Here is an 18,484-nt window from a genome sequence, read left to right on the forward strand (position 1 = left end):
AGCATTCACTGGATAGAAAGGTTTACCTGAAAACGGCTCTGAACCTCGTCTGACAGAGGTCAAAGGGAAAACTCATATGATGAGTGGATATGATCCTTCACAAAAAGGTGGTGGGGTTTTGCAGCTGAAACAGTTGGCTCCATGCACCCTACGTGGTTTCCCACATTTCCAAAAACAAGTCGCTGTCTCTATCCCTGAGCAAGAGGGACACCATGGCAATGATGGTCATTCAGCCATGGTGTGCGCAAGAGCCACTATCGAATCTGCATGGGCCAAGCACTTATGGCCCATAAACGTAGCACATCACACATCCATACATCACATGCAGGGAGGAATTGATCCAATCAATTAATTATCTGTAAAAGCCCATTTGAAGCCCATTTTAATCCATAATATTAACAATTAATATCATCTAGGTATATGGGCTGAATTAGGGTTTCCCAGTTCGGCCCATATAGCTTGTTCTTTTGAAGTGGGCTTTTGGCAGTTTTAACAATTTAAAACTGGGCCTTACAGGTTGGGCCGAATTAAATATCCAATTAATTATCAATCCTTAGGCCCATGAACAAAAATTAGGGCTGATATGCAGCCTTAATCGAACCCTAGATTCGGTCCAAACAATTTGAACCAATCTTGGTTCGAATGGGTCTAGGGTTTGAATTTTAATTAAATCTTTAATTCAAGGAAATAATCTGAAATTAAAGAACTGATAAAAGAAAACAAGAATTAGTCAATCTGGTGTTGTTCGTACAATCCATCCTACAAAACAGAGGTTAGATCACAGAGTGCAGTTTCATAAACTGCATATCGCAGGTAGAGAATGTCCCATCTACGAAATCTCCTTCCTTGCGCCGCCATCTTCGATCCAAAATAAAATGAATAGAAAACCTAATTTTTATTATATTTACATCAGATCGAATACCTAATTCATTGAGTCTAAAAAAATAAAAAAAAAATTATTTATAGACCAAATGTAATGAATAAATCAAGAAACTGCAAATCTTGCAGGTTCCCTGCGCAAACCAAGAATTCGATCTCCTCTTGTACGAACAGCCCATAAATCAAGAAAATCATAAAGAACTATTCTAAACAATAATCAGATTTATATAAAATTAATTTCAGTTTATTCGCCCATTAATTTTGGGAACAAATTTCCCAAAACCCATATCTACGCAAATCGGGTAGAACACCTTCTACCCATTTACGCAGGTTCAGATCTGAATTAAATTGATTCAAGATTTGAACCTGGCTCTGATACCACTGAAGGGATGGGATATCCATCACATGGACGCCTAAGTCTTGCGGAATGGACTGGGCGAATTTCAAAAAAAATTTCTCCCATCTTTGCAGGGAATCGAATTCCCTATTTTAGAAAACAAATTTTGAAGGATCAATCTTGAACCATGAACCAAATCAGATCTGAACCAAGAGGAGTAGGAGGGAGGATGTACCTGATACGGAGAAACAATATCTCCCAATGGAGGTGTTCACGCCCAAGGAAGGATCCAAAATCTGCTCCCATTGAAGATGGCGCTGATGGGCTAATCTTGCACCTGCCCACAGTCCCTGGGTTTTTATAAGATGGCTTGGCCCAGGGACCACTTAATGTAAGTGTTGGGCCCATAGGGTTCATACGATGGACTCAAGGGGTTCATTGAGATTTTCAGTGAATTTGGCTGGGCCTTGTATTAAAGGCTGGGCCGAACCCATGTGGCTGGTGTGTAGATCAATGCTTGGGTCCCACGCCATACAAAGAAGCCCAACTAGGCAGCAGATTGGAAACTAATTAAACACTGAATACTTAATGGGCCAAAAGCCCATTTCGAAGTGGGCTGATATGATCACCCATCAATGGGGCGAATTTGAGATTGAAGTTAGCAAAAAGGATTGGGCTCTTAGCCTTATCCACTCTTAGAGACCAAATTCAAATCAGATTTGAATCTGGTAACCTCCTGATAAGATCAGGAGTAAGCTAACTCTATCTGGGAAAGGGATTAAGATTATCCCCTATCCAAATACTGATTTGGATTGGGATAACTCCTAATTAGGAGATTTCTTAATCAAGAAGAAAAGAGAGGAGAATTTCGAATGAACCAAGAGAGGGAAATCAGATTTCGATCCAAGAGGTTCTGGTAAGCAAGAAAGGTTCCTGCGAATTGAGATTAGATCTCATTCTCTCCAGAAAAGAAAACAGTTCAGCCTTTTCGTTTCTGGAAATCTCCTCCTGCCGCCGCCATCTGCATTGTTGCAAGATTTGATCTTTGCAGAAAAGAAAGTCAAGAAACCAGTTCTTGACATCAGTCTTGCAAGAAAGACTGAAAGAATTCAGTGTTTAGTACATCCAGGGGATTCTTGTGAAGGATCCAGTGTGTAGGACGCACCCTGCTGGTTCTGTTCCATCCACAGCTGTGTCATCTTCAGCAGGGACAGATCTTGGAGCATTCTTTGGGCGTGAACACCAACTTTGGGAGATACTGCTTCTCCGGATCAGGTATAATCCTCCCATTTATCTTTTGGTACAGATCTGGTTTGATTAGGGTTCAAGTAGATCCTTGAATATTGTATTCTAAATTCAGGGAATATGATTCCCCAGTTGGGAGAAGGTAGGAAATTTTTGAAATTCGCCCCACCCATTCCGCAACCTTTATGGCGTCCATTAGATGGATCCTACCATTCTTTCAGTGGTATCAGAGCCACAGGCTCGAATCTTGAACCAAAAGAAAATCAGATCTGACCCTGCGCAGATGGATAGAAGGTGTTCTTTCAAGATTTGCGCAGATTGTTTTCTCTTTTTTTCCAAGAAACTGTTTCTTGTTAAGGGCGATTGATCTGAAATTAATTTCTATTAAATCCAAAATTTATTTGGAATTGTTCTTTATTTATTTTGATTTAATGGACTGTTCAAACCTGGAGATCGCAGTGCAGTTTTAGCGCAGATGGTCTGCGCACCCTTTTTCTTTTCTATTTATCTATTTCATTCAATTCGGTCTGTAAATAATTTTTTTTATTTTTAGACTGAATGTATAGGATTTGATCAAGAATGTAATTAATAGAAATAGGATTTCTGTTATTTTTCTTGATTAAAGAAGATGGAAGAAGATGGCGGCGCTGGAGATTTGCAGATGGAGAAATCGTTTTCTGCGATTTGCAGTTTATGAAACTGCAACCCTTGTGATTAACCTCTGTTTTGCAGGTGGTGCGAACAGTCCATAATTGTTTTGTGTTTGCTAGAAATCAAAACTATTAATTTCAGATCATTCAATAATTAATTCTTGAATTGAAAATCAGTTTTGGACCATTTCGGACTAGATTGGACCAAAACTGTTTGGACCGAATCTGGGTTTCGAAAGGGGCTGTTCTCAGTCCAATTGTCTCACACTTTTGTTCCAAATCTGATGTTCAATTACAGGGATTAATTCGGCCCACCTGTAAAGCCCAGTTTTAAAGGGTTAAAACTGCAAAAGCCCATTATTGTGAGATAAGCTGTATGGGCCGAACTGCTATCTGCGATTCAGCCCATACACCTAGTGGACATTAATCGTTAATGACTTGGTCTTTAAATGGGCCGTTGAATGGGCTTTACAGCAATTAATTGATTGGATCAATTCCTCCTTTACATGTGATGTTTGGACGTTTGATGTGCTGCGACCATGGGCCATAAGTACTTGGCCCGTGATGACTCGTTAGTGGCTCTTGCGCACACCATGGCTGAATGCACATCATTGCCATGGTGTCCCTGAAGGTCATTGGATGACCCCCTCTTTGCCTGGTGGGCCCCACAACCCTGAAAAGGGATGCGTACGGAACCCCTAGCCGATGAAGGCCCACCAGAAATCTGACTTTATGAAAGTCAGTGGGAGCCACTTTGGTTTGACCTAAATTAGGACTAGGCCGTGATTTTGTTCCCTCCAGCAAATATGAATGCAAGTGATAGGGAGATCCATATGATGGACTCTCTAAAGGCCTTCCGTCATTAGCACAATGACGGGTCCATCAGTAATGAGGAAACGCACCATAAAATTGGGCTATCCATTTGCTGTTGGATCTGTTAGAGTGTTTCATAAGATGATAGGGGCGTCATAGACCGATGTGGGAGGGGCTTCACCAGAAAATGGGAACTCTCTCACGGTACCTTGGCGTAACCTGAATATGATGGGTGTGCACTCACTGACAGAAGGGTTTACCTGAAAACGGCTCTGAACCTTGTCTGACAGAGGCCAAAGGGAAACTCATTTGATGAGTGGATATGATCCGTCACAGAAAGGTGGTGGGGTTATGCAGCTGAAACAGTTGGCTTCACGCACCCCATGTGATTTCCCACATTTCCAGAGACATTTCGTCATCTCCGTCACTGAGATAGGAGGGAAATCTCAGAGATGAACAAATGGGAATGGAACATAGATTAAAAGCCATATCTATGTAGGTAAACATGAATCAAACTAAGGTTGTGGACTAATGATTTTGCTGTTTTATCAGAAAATGGCAAACGGTCAATTTGCAAAGCTTCTAGACGATAACAAGCTTAAGGGCCCAAACTATGCCGACTGGTACAGAAATCTTATGCTGGTCCTAACTTCTGAAAAGTTAGACAAGGTAGTGAAAAATCCTGCCCCGGAACGTCCGGGTGATAGGGCTTCTGAGGCCCGTAGGAGGGACTACCAAGATTGGGAGGATAAGAACTCCCTAGCCCGCTGCTTTGTCATTGCCTCATTAGACAACTCAATACAGAGGCAGTTCGATCAGATCGAACTTGCCAAGGACATATTGGACAGTCTAAGGACAATGTATGAGGAGCAGAACCGTTCTACTCGACAGAAGGTCCTGAAATTGTTCATGACCGCGCAGATGACCAAAGGGCAGAAAGTTCATGACCATTGTCTTCGGATGATGGGATACATCAACGAACTTGAAGCTCTTGGATCCGGGCTAGATCTTGGCACACAAGTGGATGCCATCCTAAATTCTTTGCCCTCTTCCTTCAATGCGTTCACTATGAACTACAATATGAATAAGCTGAATGTCAGCGTCCAGGAACTCAGCAATATGTTGCAGAGGGCCGAGGATTTACTCAAGAAGGATGAGCCTGTGGTTATGCTTGCTGAAGCTAACAAATCGGGCAAGAGAAAGAGAAAGGCAAAGAAGCCTCAGAAGAAGACTACCAAACCCAAGAAGCAGAAGAAGAACAAGGCATCTGATGTCTGTCACTTCTGCAAGCAGACCGGCCACTGGAAGAGGAACTGTCCTACCTACCTGGAATCTAAGAAAGGTAATATCGAAACTTGTGTCATAGAAACTAATATGTTAGTTACTTCTGTGTCCTGGTGTGTTGACTCCGGGGCTTCAACTCATGCGTGTAACTCACTGCAGGGGTTCAAAGTTAGCAGAAGGCTGAGTGAAGGTGAAGTGACACTGTTCTTGGGAACAACTGCAAGTGTTGCAGCTGCGGCAATAGGAACCGTAGAATTAGTTTTTAAAGAAGGAGTCCTTGTACTCAAAGATTGTCTTTATGTACAGAACTTGAGAAGGAATTTAATTTCTGTTTCAAAATTGTGTGCTGATGGATATACTGTTTACTTTAGTAATATGATTACTGTTAAACGGAATAATAAATTCATCGCATGCGGGGAGCTAGAAAACGGTCTCTATGTTCTGCATCCTTCTTTGGAAACTAACTTAACCGAAACTACGTCGGTCGAAAATCCCAAGAAAAGGACTCGTGATACAGTAAATCTCACGTGCCTCTGGCATTACCGACTTGGCCACATCGGTGTCGACCGAATCACAAGACTGGTAAAGGATGGTCCTTTGGATTTTCTAACCGTAGAAAATCTTCCCACTTGTGAACCTTGCCTCCAAGGTAAGATGACTAAGCGGCCATTTGACGGTAAGCCTGAAAGATGTGCAGGCACACTTGACCTAATACATACTGATGTATGTGGTCCCCTGAGTGTTAGGACACGGAATCAACACGTGTACTTCATCACCTTTACAGATGATTTTTCACGATATGGTTACGTGTACCTAATGAGACATAAGTCTGAATCATTTGAAAAGTTCAAAGAGTTCAGACAGGAAGTCGAGAAACAGTTAGGGAGAGAAATTAAGGCCCTTCGATCAGATCGAGGTGGCGAGTATCTCTCTGACGAATTCAGGGACTACTTAAAGGCCAATGGGATAGTGTCACAACTAGCTCCTCCTGCTACACCTCAACTCAACGGTGTTTCAGAGAGGAGAAATAGGACCTTGTTGGACATGGTCCGGTCACTTCTCGTACGCTCAGAATTACCCACATCCTTTTGGGGATACGCATTAGAGACTGCTATCTACGTGCTGAATAGGGTTCCAACCAAATCAGTTCCGAAAACTCCATATGAGCTTTGGACCGGAAGGAAGCCAAGTGTGAGACACTTGAAGATTTGGGGTTGTCCTGCACACGTTAAAAGAACAAGTGCGGACAAGTTGGAATCTAAAACCAGCCGTTGCCTGTTTATAGGCTACCCAAAGGATTCGGTGGGTTATCTATTCTATGACCCAAGTGAGCAGAAAGTGTTCTGCAGTCGAAACGCCCGATTCTTAGAATCCGATTACATCCTGGACACCCATCATCAGGAAATAGTTCTTGATGAGGAGAGCTCAGGAGCAGTGGGAGATGACCCACAAGTTCCAGGTAATGACCAACCTAGAAGGTCCACCCGGGTATCCAGACCACCAGTCCGATATGGTTATGACCAGGATAGTTACCTGGTGGAAGCCTTGACTAGTGAAGAGGATCCCGTGTCTTACGCGGAAGCTATGTTAGACATAGACTCCCAGAAGTGGGTGGAGGCCATGAGAGCCGAGATGGACTCAATGGAGACCAATGGAGTCTGGACTCTAGTGGATCCGCCCTCCGGGGTAAAAGCAATTGGTTGCAAATGGATCTACAAGAGGAAGAAGGGCCCCGATGGCAGGATTGAGACCTTTAAAGCTCGTTTGGTGGCGAAAGGGTATACTCAGAAAGAAGGCATCGACTATGAGGAAACCTTTTCACCGGTGGCCATGCTTAAATCCATTAGGATCCTGCTAGCTGTAGCAGCGTACCATGATTACGAGATTTGGCAAATGGATGTCAAAACAGCATTCCTGAATGGAGATCTTAGTGAAGATATCTACATGCAGCAGCCGCAAGGCTTCATTGTTGCTGGTCAGGAACACATGGTATGTAAACTTAATAGATCCATATATGGACTTAAGCAGGCTTCTAGGAGTTGGAACATCCGATTTGATTCTGCAGTCAAAACGTTTGACTTTGAGCAGAATCCGGATGAGCCCTGTGTTTACAGGAAATCCAGTGGGGATAAGATCACCTTTTTAGTCTTGTATGTGGACGATATCCTACTCATTGGGAATGATGTAGGAATGTTGACTTCGGTCAAGGTATGGCTATCACAGCAGTTCTCCATGAAAGATCTTGGAGAAGCTTCATACATACTGGGTCTTCGACTCTATAGAGATAGATCGAAGCGGATAATTGGATTATCCCAGGCTGCTTACATTGACAAAAAGATACAGCATGGAAAACTCCAAGAAAGGAAACGTTCCTTTCAGGCACGGAGTCACTCTCTCCAAGAAGATGTCTCCCAAGACTTCTGAGGAGATTGAGAGCATGAGAGACGTTCCCTATGCCTCAACTGTGGGGAGCATCATGTATGCCATGTTGTGCACTCGCCCGGACATAGCTCAGGCGGTGAGTGTGGTAAGCAGATTCCAGGCAAACCCAGGACAGGAGCATTGGACTGCTGTGAAGAACATACTCAAATACCTTCGAAGGACGAAAGAGTTTTGTCTGGTATTCGATGGTAGTTCACTGCAAGTTCTAGGGTATACCGATGCCGATTTCCAGTCGGATCCAGATGATAGAAAGTCTACATCTGGGTATGTTTTCACGATAGGATCGTGTGCTGTTTGCTGGAAAAGCAGCAAACAGGGGTCCACTGCAGACTCCACAACCGAGGCCGAGTACATTGCCGCAAGTGAAGCTGCCAAGGAAGCCGTGTGGATGAAGAAATTCATACACGAATTGGGAGCAATTCCATCCAGCACATCACCCATCCCGTTGTTGTGTGACAACAATGGAGCGATCGCCCAGGCTAAAGAGCCTCGGGCCCACTCGAAGTCAAAGCACATCGAGAGGAAGTACCATGTACTGCGGGAGATCGTTGGTAGAGGGGACGTCCTAATTCAAAAGGTAGCATCAGCGGATAATGTGGCAGACCCATTGACTAAGCCACTGACACAGAAGGTGTTTGAGAAACACGTGGAAAGTATGGGACTCCGGCTTGTACCAGATTGGACCTAAGTGCAAGTGGGAGCTGTTAGACAGTTTTGTATGCCCTTAGCTTCAATCATTTTGATGTACTTTTGTTATTTAGTGGAAATAAATAAAGTGCATGTTTGATTCATGTTGTTTGGTTTAATTCTGTGTAAAACCCTAAAACTGGACATTTGTAGAGACTCATGTTAGTTTTAAATGTTCACAGCCGTTGGATAAGTCTGGGGAGATTTATCCTGCCAAGGCTGATACTGGTGTGCCACCAAGTGTTGGGATGGCCTGTCTCAGCCATCAGGGTAAGACCCGAGGCACATACAGCATGGGATTACTTGAATCCTTGAACCGGACCAGATTTCCAGTCTTGCCCTGGACCTTGGAGATAGATGGGCAAAACTGGAAAGTTACACCTGACCCCTAGACTCGATTATGACACTTCACTAGGTGCTGGATCAGGCTGCCTTTGATATGCCAATCAGTGAGATCCTTAGTGGGGATCAAAACCTGGGTATGTTGGGGCAGTTTGAGAATTCATCTGAGTGGGTGGTCATAGTGACAGAATCGGCCACTTTGTCGGACAAAGGGTAATGATCGGGAATGCACTCTCTCTAATGGAAACCAAACTGCCGGCAGTTGATTTCAATCGTTGGAATTTTGTTTTTGCAAAATTAATATATTTACATATATATGTACGGTTTCAAAATGTTTGCAAATGGTTTTAATTCCCGGGATCCATGTGAGAGGAGAGTGCGGCACTGTTCCTTGCAGCCGAGGGAGAGGTCCTCTCTTGTCGGGCAGTGCTTGATCATTAAGGGCTGAGAGGTTAAGTGTAAGACCATTTAGGATAATACCTGATGGGCTAATCTTGCACCTGCCCACAGTCCCTAGGTTTTTATAAGATGGCTTGGCCCAGGGACCACTTAATGTAAGTGTTGGGCCCATAGGGTTCATACGATGGACTCAAGGGGTTCATTGAGATTTTCAGTGAATTTGGCTGGGCCTTGTATTAAAGGCTGGGCCGAACCCATGTGGCTGGTGTGTAGATCAATGCTTGGGTCCCACGCCATACAAAGAAGCCCAACTGGGCAGCAGATTGGAAACTAATTAAACACTGAATACTTAATGGGCCAAAAGCCCATTTCGAAGTGGGCTGATATGATCACCCATCAATGGGGCAAATTTGAGATTGAAGTTAGCAAAAAGGATTGGGCTCTTAGCCTTATCCACTCTTAGAGACCAAATTCAAATCAGATTTGAATCTGGTAACCTCCTGATAAGATCAGGAGTAAGCTAACTCTATCTGGGAAAGGGATTAAGAGTATCCCCTATCCAAATACTGATTTGGATTGGGATAACTCCTAATTAGGAGATTTCTTAATCAAGAAGAAAAGAGAGGAGAATTTCGAATGAACCAAGAGAGAGAAATCAGATTTCGATCCAAGAGGTTCTGGTAAGCAAGAAAGGTTCCTGCGAATTGAGATTAGATCTCATTCTCTCCAGAAAAGAAAACAGTTCAGCCTTTTCGTTTCTGGAAATCTCCTCCTGCCGCCGCCATCTGCATTGTTGCAAGATTTGATCTTTGCAGAAAAGAAAGTCAAGAAACCAGTTCTTGACATCAGTCTTGCAAGAAAGACTAAAAGAATTCAGTGTTTAGTACATCCAGGGGATTCTTGTGAAGGATCCAGTGTGTAGGACGCACCCTGCTGGTTCTGTTCCATCCACAGCTGTGTCATCTTCAGCAGGGACAGATCTTGGAGCATTCTTTGGGCGTGAACACCAACTTTGGGAGATACTGCTTCTCCGGATCAGGTATAATCCTCCCATTTATCTTTTGGTACAGATCTGGTTTGATTAGGGTTCAAGTAGATCCTTGAATATTGTATTCTAAATTCAGGGAATATGATTCCCCAGTTGGGAGAAGGTAGGAAATTTTTGAAATTCGCCCCACCCATTCCGCAACCTTTATGGCGTCCATTAGATGGATCCTACCATTCTTTCAGGCGCAGTGCAGGATGGAGTAGAATCAACAATGTTCTTCCAAAAGAACTTGACCCTTCGCAAGAATCAACTGGATGGCTGGTGAGTACAGCTCCAACCAATCTTTTCCCAAAAGATTGGAATCAAGAACAGATCTTGATTTCTCCCAAGAATTGGAGATTGAACTGAAGGTGATGGCGGCGGCAGGAAGGAGGCGGCAAGAGAGAATTCGCAGGGTGCTGAAATCTCTCTTCTTGTGATTTTCAGTTCTGAAGAGAATTGAACATCAATCACTAACTGTTGCCACCCCTTTCTCCTTTCATAATCTTAAAGGGATCAGCTCCTATTCCCATTAGGAGTTGCTTATCCAAATCATATTTGGATTAGAAGTCCCTTTAAGTGATAAGAGATAACCCTTATCTTATCTGCAGATCAGATCAGCCATCTCCTAATCTAATTAGGAGGCTTCCAGATCTAAATCTCATTTAGATCTTGTACTTTCTAAGTGGATAGGGTCTAGGCCCAATCCTATCAGCTGATCCATCTCAGAATTCACCCCTTTTAATTGACTGATCAAATCAGCCCAATTCGAAATGGGCTTAAGGCCCATTAAAGGTTATGTACTCACTTAGCCTTCCAAACTGCTGCCCAGTTGGGTTTCCTTGTATGGTGTGGGACCCAATCATTGATCTACACATCGGCCACATGGGTTCAGCCCAGCCTTTGTTACAAGGCCTGTCCGGATACACTGTTATGGACAGTGCACCCCCTGAAACCCATCTTATGGGCTCTATGGTTCCAACACTTACCCTAAGTGGTCCCTGGGCCAAGCCACCTTGTAACACCCAAGGACTGTGGGCAGATGCAAGATTTGCCCATCAGGTATTATCCTCAATGGTCTTACACTTAACCTCTCAGCCCATAATGATCAAACACTGCCCGACAAGGTAGGACCTCTCCCTCGACTGTAAGGAACAGTGTTGCACTTTCCGCTTACATGGATCCCGGGAATTAAAACCTTTTGCAAATCATTTCGAAACCATAACATATATATATCTTTATATATAAATATATTTTGCAAAACAAAATCTCAACAATTGAAATCGGTTGCCGGTAGTCTTGGTTTCCATCAGAGAGAGTGCATCCCCGATCATTACCTTTGCCCGACAAAGGGGCTGATCCTGTCACTATGATCATACACTCAGATGAATTCTTGGACTGTCCCAACATACCCAGGTTTTGACCCCGCTAAGGATCTCACTGATTAGTACATCAAAGACAGTTCAATCCAACACCTAGTGTAGTATCATAATCGAGTCTAGGGGTCAGGTGTAAATTTCCAGTTTTGCCCATCTATCTCCAAGGTCTAGGGCAATACTGGAAATCTGGTCCGGTTCAGAGGTTCTATTAACCCTACACTGCATGTGCTTCGGGTCTCACCCTGGTAGCTGAGACAAGCCACCCCAACAGTTGGCCGCACATCAATGTCAGCCTTGGCAGGGTAAATCTCCCCAGACTTACCCAATGGCTGTGAACATTCTAAACTAACACAAGTCTCATTAAGTGTCCAGTTTAAGGGTATTACACAGAAACACACCACAAAAACATGAATCAAATGAATACTTTATTCATTTACAATAAATTGATAATGTACATAATTCTAATTGAAGCTAAGGGCATACAACTATCTAACAGGTGAATGGACTACAATAGAAGGTGGTGATGGCGGGCCACCAGGTGGAAATTGTGTTGGTGCTTGTGATTTCAGAGATGGAGGAGGTGGTGGTGGTGGTGGAGGTGGAGATGGTGATGGAGGAGGAGGATGAGGTGGAGGTGGAGGTGGATGTGAAGGTGAAGGTGGTGGAAGTGAAAGAAGAGGTAGTGGTGGTGGTGACAGTGATGGTGGAGGAGGTGGTGGTGGTGATAGTGATGGTGGTGGAGGAAAGCACCTGCCTTAGAGTTTGTCAATGGCAGAGCAGAAGCATTGTCCAGTTTTCTTGATAATGATACAAGGGGAGATTACCTCCATCCATAACCACTGCAGCTACACAGCCTACAAGGAAAATAACAGAAAACCAAACGACTAAAGAAGCTCTAGAAATAGAAGGAACTAGAACGCCATGGTGCCACTTCTGCTTTGCAACTCGACGTAAGTATCCAGCTTTGTTAGAGAGAGCTAGCGAGAGGGTATTATTATTAAATGGGAAAACATGCAAAAGAGCTATAAATTCTCTTTAATTACTCATGCAAGTTGCAAGTACTAGTTTATTATTGGTGTAAGCGAATGAATGATTAAATAAATACTTTAAATCTCCTTGTGTTCCTTGCTTCCCTTTCAATGCTATGTTAACTGGAAATTAACTACTTCTGACCAGTTTATTCACACGCACAGTGACGAGACATTTGATCAGTTGGGGTAGGGTACGCAAGCCGGGACGATGAATACCCAATGGGGATAAAGAAAAATTGAGGAGAGGAAATAGAAAGATGTGATTGGATTGGTGAAGAATGTGAAATGGAAAAAAAAAAAAAAAACAAAGTACAGGAAAAACATAAAAGTTAAAATCCTAAACCTCAAACTTCATAACTTCGTCAACATGGAATAGAGATATGGGTATCATTTTTGTATATTTTTTCTTTATTTATTATCTATTCAGCTATAAAAAATAATTATATTAGACCTGGCAAAAAGTTGACCAAACCCATAAATCCGTCCCTACCCAACCCGGAAATAATTGGGTCAACCCGCTGATCCAATTGTCAGGTCTAATTGAGACAATTTATTTATTGCTAGAAGTTTCCACTTTTTAATTTTTACTATTAGTCTTTATTCTTTATTGTTTACTCTTTCAATTATTAAATGTTCAATTTTTTTTATTTTATTTTCGGAATCTTGAAGTTAATTCCTTTAATTTTAGTATTTTCATGTATTTTTTCTTTATTTTTTAAAATTTCAATTATTTTTAGATGACCCGAATTGACCTATGGGTCAAGCCTAATCCGAACATTTAGGGTTAGAGTCTAACATTTGACAACCCAACCAAAAATCAAACCGAAGTATTTTGACCCAACCCGAACCGGACCCACCCAACCCAATTGCCTGGTCTAAGTCTACTTAAGAAGCCAAATTTTATTTGACCCCAATTATTTTATTTAAATGGGGGCAATTGAAAAGAAAATAAATTTCTTCATCATTTTAATAATTATATAAAACATTTTTCAAATATCAGTGGGAGCAATTGCCAACACTGACTTCTACTAGCTTCAGTAGAAATAGAGATGAATGAAATGTCAGCAACCCCACCACCTACAGTGATTCACGGGGTTTGACAACAAAAGTAAATTTTAAAGTAGGGTAGTAATTACATTTCAGAGAACACGGTAATTTGAAACGAAATTATCTTCCATTGTTTGGCAAACAAGGTCCAATTAATATTACTGACTCTGTTTCTATGATATTTTTCACATTCTTGTTGCACAAACCAATATAGGTATATGACAGGTTTTGTTTCTTTTCTTTATCAGTTGGTCTCCTTACAATAGTTACATAAAATGTTTAACAAAAAAAGGCTAAGAAACTGAGGCTGTGTTTGGTTTAAAAGAAAAGATAAGAAAAGGTAGAAAAGACCTATACAAATCAAAACTGGTAGGGTCAAACCACCTTCGATCTCTCTCTATAAATTTTCCCAAAATCCCTCACTCTCAGTACAGATAAACCTGAAAGATCTTTACCAAAAAATAAAAATATAAAAAACCTACAAGAAATGCAAAACGAAGAAATCCAAGCCCCAACAAACTGTTATCAGATACCAAACCCTAGACATCCAATCACCACCACCACCATTTCCGTTGAAAATTCCTAATAAGATGACTAGTTTAATTTATCATAATTATCAGCAAGAATCAGCACCTTGCTACACTTCATACCCTCCACCCTTCCTCTTCTGCCACTCCTTCCCATCACCATAATTGAAACTGCAATAATTGTCACTTGTAAATGACTTAAGTGGTGGGACGCCTCCTATATATAGAAGTTTATCACCACCCCTCTCTAAAGTAAATTGAATAAGATGGATCATCCCAATTAAAATGTGTTGTAAAAGTAATAAATTGAAGCAAAAGCAAAAAGAAAAAAGGGAGGGAGTAATTAAGATTCTTTAAATTTTGAATCTCCCCCTAAACAAAATGGAAATAGAAAATTTTAAGACTATGTTTGGTTTGAAAGAAAAGATAGGAAAAAGAAGGGAAGGACAGAAAAACCTATACAAAATTTGTAAAGATTTCTCTACCTTTTCTTTCCTTTTCCCACATTTTCCTTCAAACCAAACATAGTCTAAATGAATAAGGCATTTACGTGGCATTTGGTAAATTTGTATTCGATCTTTGAAATTTTTGGTGATTCCAAATGCAGCAAGGTTATTTGGTGATTCCAACACTGTAAACTTCTGAGAGGAACCTCCCAGTCTTACTGATCCAGGTCGTGGGTGTGAGAAGGTGTTAATGCATTTTTTTTCTCTTGGTTCGGAGCAAAAAGTAGAGGAAGATGTCCAAATGTGTAAGACTTTGGACATTTTCTTTCCAGGGGATGGAGAAAGAGAGAGAGTATTTCCAATCTAGGGAGAGAGAGAGGCCAGCTCACAGAGGCCTTCTCATGATTCTTAGTATGGTTTGACAAAGGAAGCGTGAGGTGGACAATGCAATTGATGAAGTGATGTAGATATGATTCCAACACCAACATTTATATAGGCACTAGTAGGAATGGGTTTTGTTAAGCCAAAGTTAAACAGAAACACATAAGATTAAATAATTTTTTATATTTCAACTTTTTAAATAATTGATAATTATTTTTGTTTCATATACTACTTTTAACAATTCTTTTACAATACGAATATAGCAATAGCTAATTTTAGAATAATTAACAATTAATCTCTAATAAATAATAATGCCTTAATCTCCAATAAATATTGAAAATTTTATAGCAAAAATATACAAATATAAAAAAAATACAATAAATACTGAAAACATATTAAATTAATCAATAAATAGTATAATCTCCAATAATAGTTTAATTAACCTCTAATAAATATTAATCAATAAATTATAACAAAAATATGTAATTACTGAAAATAAATTTATAACAAAAACACAGTAAATCCAATAAGTATAATAAATTAAATTTCAAAAACTTAAATAACATTAATAGTTTAATCTCCAATAATAGTGGAAAAATTAATGTTAAATAACAAAACAAAAATAGATTTATACATAATTATTGGAATTAAATTTATCACAAAAATACTTCTAGGCAGGCATTGGTGTCACAACCACTATTTAGATGTGTTTGAAGGCTGTAACCCCCCATAGAAAAGTAAAATGTAATGTTGTTGTGTTGAGAAATCTTAATAGTATGGGCCTCCCCAAATAAATGGGCTTAATTTACATGGTAGCATCTAAATTAATATGGGCCTCCATGGGCCCAAATCCCTAGTCTACATAAATATAATTTAGTGGCCCAAGGTGAAAGAATGGTAGGATCCATCTAATGGACGCCATAAAGGTTGCGGAATGGGTGGGGCGAATTTCAAAAATTTCCTACCTTCTCCCAACTGGGAATCATATTCCCTGAATTTAGAATACAATATTCAAGGATCTACTTGAACCCTAATCAAACCAGATCTGTACCAAAAGATAAATGGGAGGATTATACCTGATCCGGAGAAGCAGTATCTCCCAAAGTTGGTGTCCACGCCCAAAGAATGCTCCAAGATCTGTCCCTGCTGAAGATGACACAGCTGTGGATGGAACAGAACCAGCAGGGTGCGTCCTACACACTGGATCCTTCACAAGAATCCCCTAGATGTACTAAACACTGAATTCTTTCAGTCTTTCTTGCAAAACTGATGTCAAGAACTGGTTTCTTGACTTTCTTTTCTGCAAAGATCAAATCTTGCAACAATGCAGATGGCGGCGGCAGGAGGAGATTTCCAGAAACGAAAAGGCTGAACTGTTTTCTTTTCTGGAGAGAATGAGATCTAATCTCAATTCGCAGGAACCCTTCTTGCTTACCAAAACCTCTTGGATCGAAATCTGATTTCTCTCTCTTGGTTCATTCGAAAATCTCCTCCCTTTCTTCTTGATTAAGAAATCTCCTAATTAGGAGTTATCCCAATCCAAATCAGTATTTGGATAGGGGATAATCTTAATCCCTTTCCCAGATAGAGTTAGCTTACTCCTGATCTTATCAGGAGGTTACCAGATTCAAATCTGATTTGAATTTGGTCTCTAAGAGTGGATAAGGCTAAGAGCCCAATCCTTTTTGCTAACTTCAATCTCAAATTCGCCCCATTGATGGGTGATCATATCAGCCCACCTCGAAATGGGCTTTTGGCCCATTAAGTATTCAGTGTTTAATTAGTTTCCAATCTGCTGCCCAGTTGGGCTTCTTTGTATGGCGTGGGACCCAAGCATTGATCTACACACCAGCCACATGGGTTCGGCCCAGCCTTTAATACAAGGCCCAGCCGAATTCACTGAAAATCTCAATGAACCCCTTGAGTCCATCGTATGAACCCTATGGGCCCAACACTTACATTAAGTGGTCCCTGGGCCAAGCCATCTTATAAAAACCCAGGGACTGTGGGCAGGTGCAAGATTAGCCCATCAGGTATTATCCTAAATGGTCTTACACTTAACCTCTCAGCCCTTAATGATCAAGCACTGCCCGACAAGAGAGGACCTCTCCCTCGGCTGCAAGGAACAGTGCCGCACTCTCCTCTCACATGGATCCCGGGAATTAAAACCATTTGCAAACATTTTGAAACCGTACATATATATGTAAATATATTAATTTTGCAAAAACAAAATTCCAATGATTGAAATCAACTGCCGGCAGTTTGGTTTCCATCAGAGAGAGTGCATTCCCGATCATTACCCTTTGTCCGACAAAGTGGCTGATTCTGTCACTATGACCACCCACTCAGATGAATTCTCAAACTGCCCCAACATACCCAGGTTTTGATCCCCACTAAGGATCTCACTGATTGGCATATCAAAGGCAGCCTGATCCAGCACCTAGTGAAGTGTCATAATCGAGTCTAGGGGTCAGGTGTAACTTTCCAGTTTTGCCCATCTATCTCCAAGGTCCAGGGCAAGACTGGAAATCTGGTCCGGTTCAAGGATTCAAGTAATCCCATGCTGTATGTGCCTCGGGTCTTACCCTGATGGCTGAGACAGGCCATCCCAACACTTGGTGGCACACCAGTATCAGCCTTGGCAGGATAAATCTCCCCAGACTTATCCAACGGCTGTGAACATTTAAAACTAACATGAGTCTCTACAAATGTCCAGTTTTAGGGTTTTACACAGAATTAAACCAAACAACATGAATCAAACATGCACTTTATTTATTTCCACTAAATAACAAAAGTACATCAAAATGATTGAAGCTAAGGGCATACAAAACTGTCTAACAGCTCCCACTTGCACTTAGGTCCAATCTGGTACAAGCCGGAGTCCCATACTTTCCACGTGTTTCTCAAACACCTTCTGTGTCAGTGGCTTAGTCAATGGGTCTGCCACATTATCCGCTGATGCTACCTTTTGAATTAGGACGTCCCCTCTACCAACGATCTCCCGCAGTACATGGTACTTCCTCTCGATGTGCTTTGACTTCGAGTGGGCCCGAGGCTCTTTAGCCTGGGCGATCGCTCCATTGTTGTCACACAACAACGGGATGGGTGATGTGCTGGATGGAATCGCTCCCAATTCGTGTATGAATTTCTTCATCCACACGGCTTCCTTGGCAGCTTCACTTGCGGCAATGTACTCGGCCTCGGTTGTGGAGTCTGCAGTGGACCCCTGTTTGCTGCTTTTCCAGCAAACAGCACACGATCCTATCGTGAAAACATACCCAGATGTAGACTTTCTATCATCTGGATCCGACTGGAAATCGGCATCGGTATACCCTAGAACTTGCAGTGAACTACCATCGAATACCAGACAAAACTCTTTCGTCCTTCGAAGGTATTTGAGTATGTTCTTCACAGCGGTCCAATGCTCCTGTCCTGGGTTTGCCTGGAATCTGCTTACCACACTCACCGCCTGAACTATGTCCGGGCGAGTGCACAACATGGCGTACATGATGCTCCCCACAGCTAAGGCATAGGGAACGTCTCTCATGCTCTCAATCTCCTCAGAAGT

The sequence above is a fragment of the Nelumbo nucifera genome, chromosome 8 (genome assembly GCF_055504915.1).
Source record: "Nelumbo nucifera cultivar China Antique chromosome 8, China Antique-T2T, whole genome shotgun sequence".
NCBI lineage: Eukaryota > Viridiplantae > Streptophyta > Magnoliopsida > Proteales > Nelumbonaceae > Nelumbo > Nelumbo nucifera.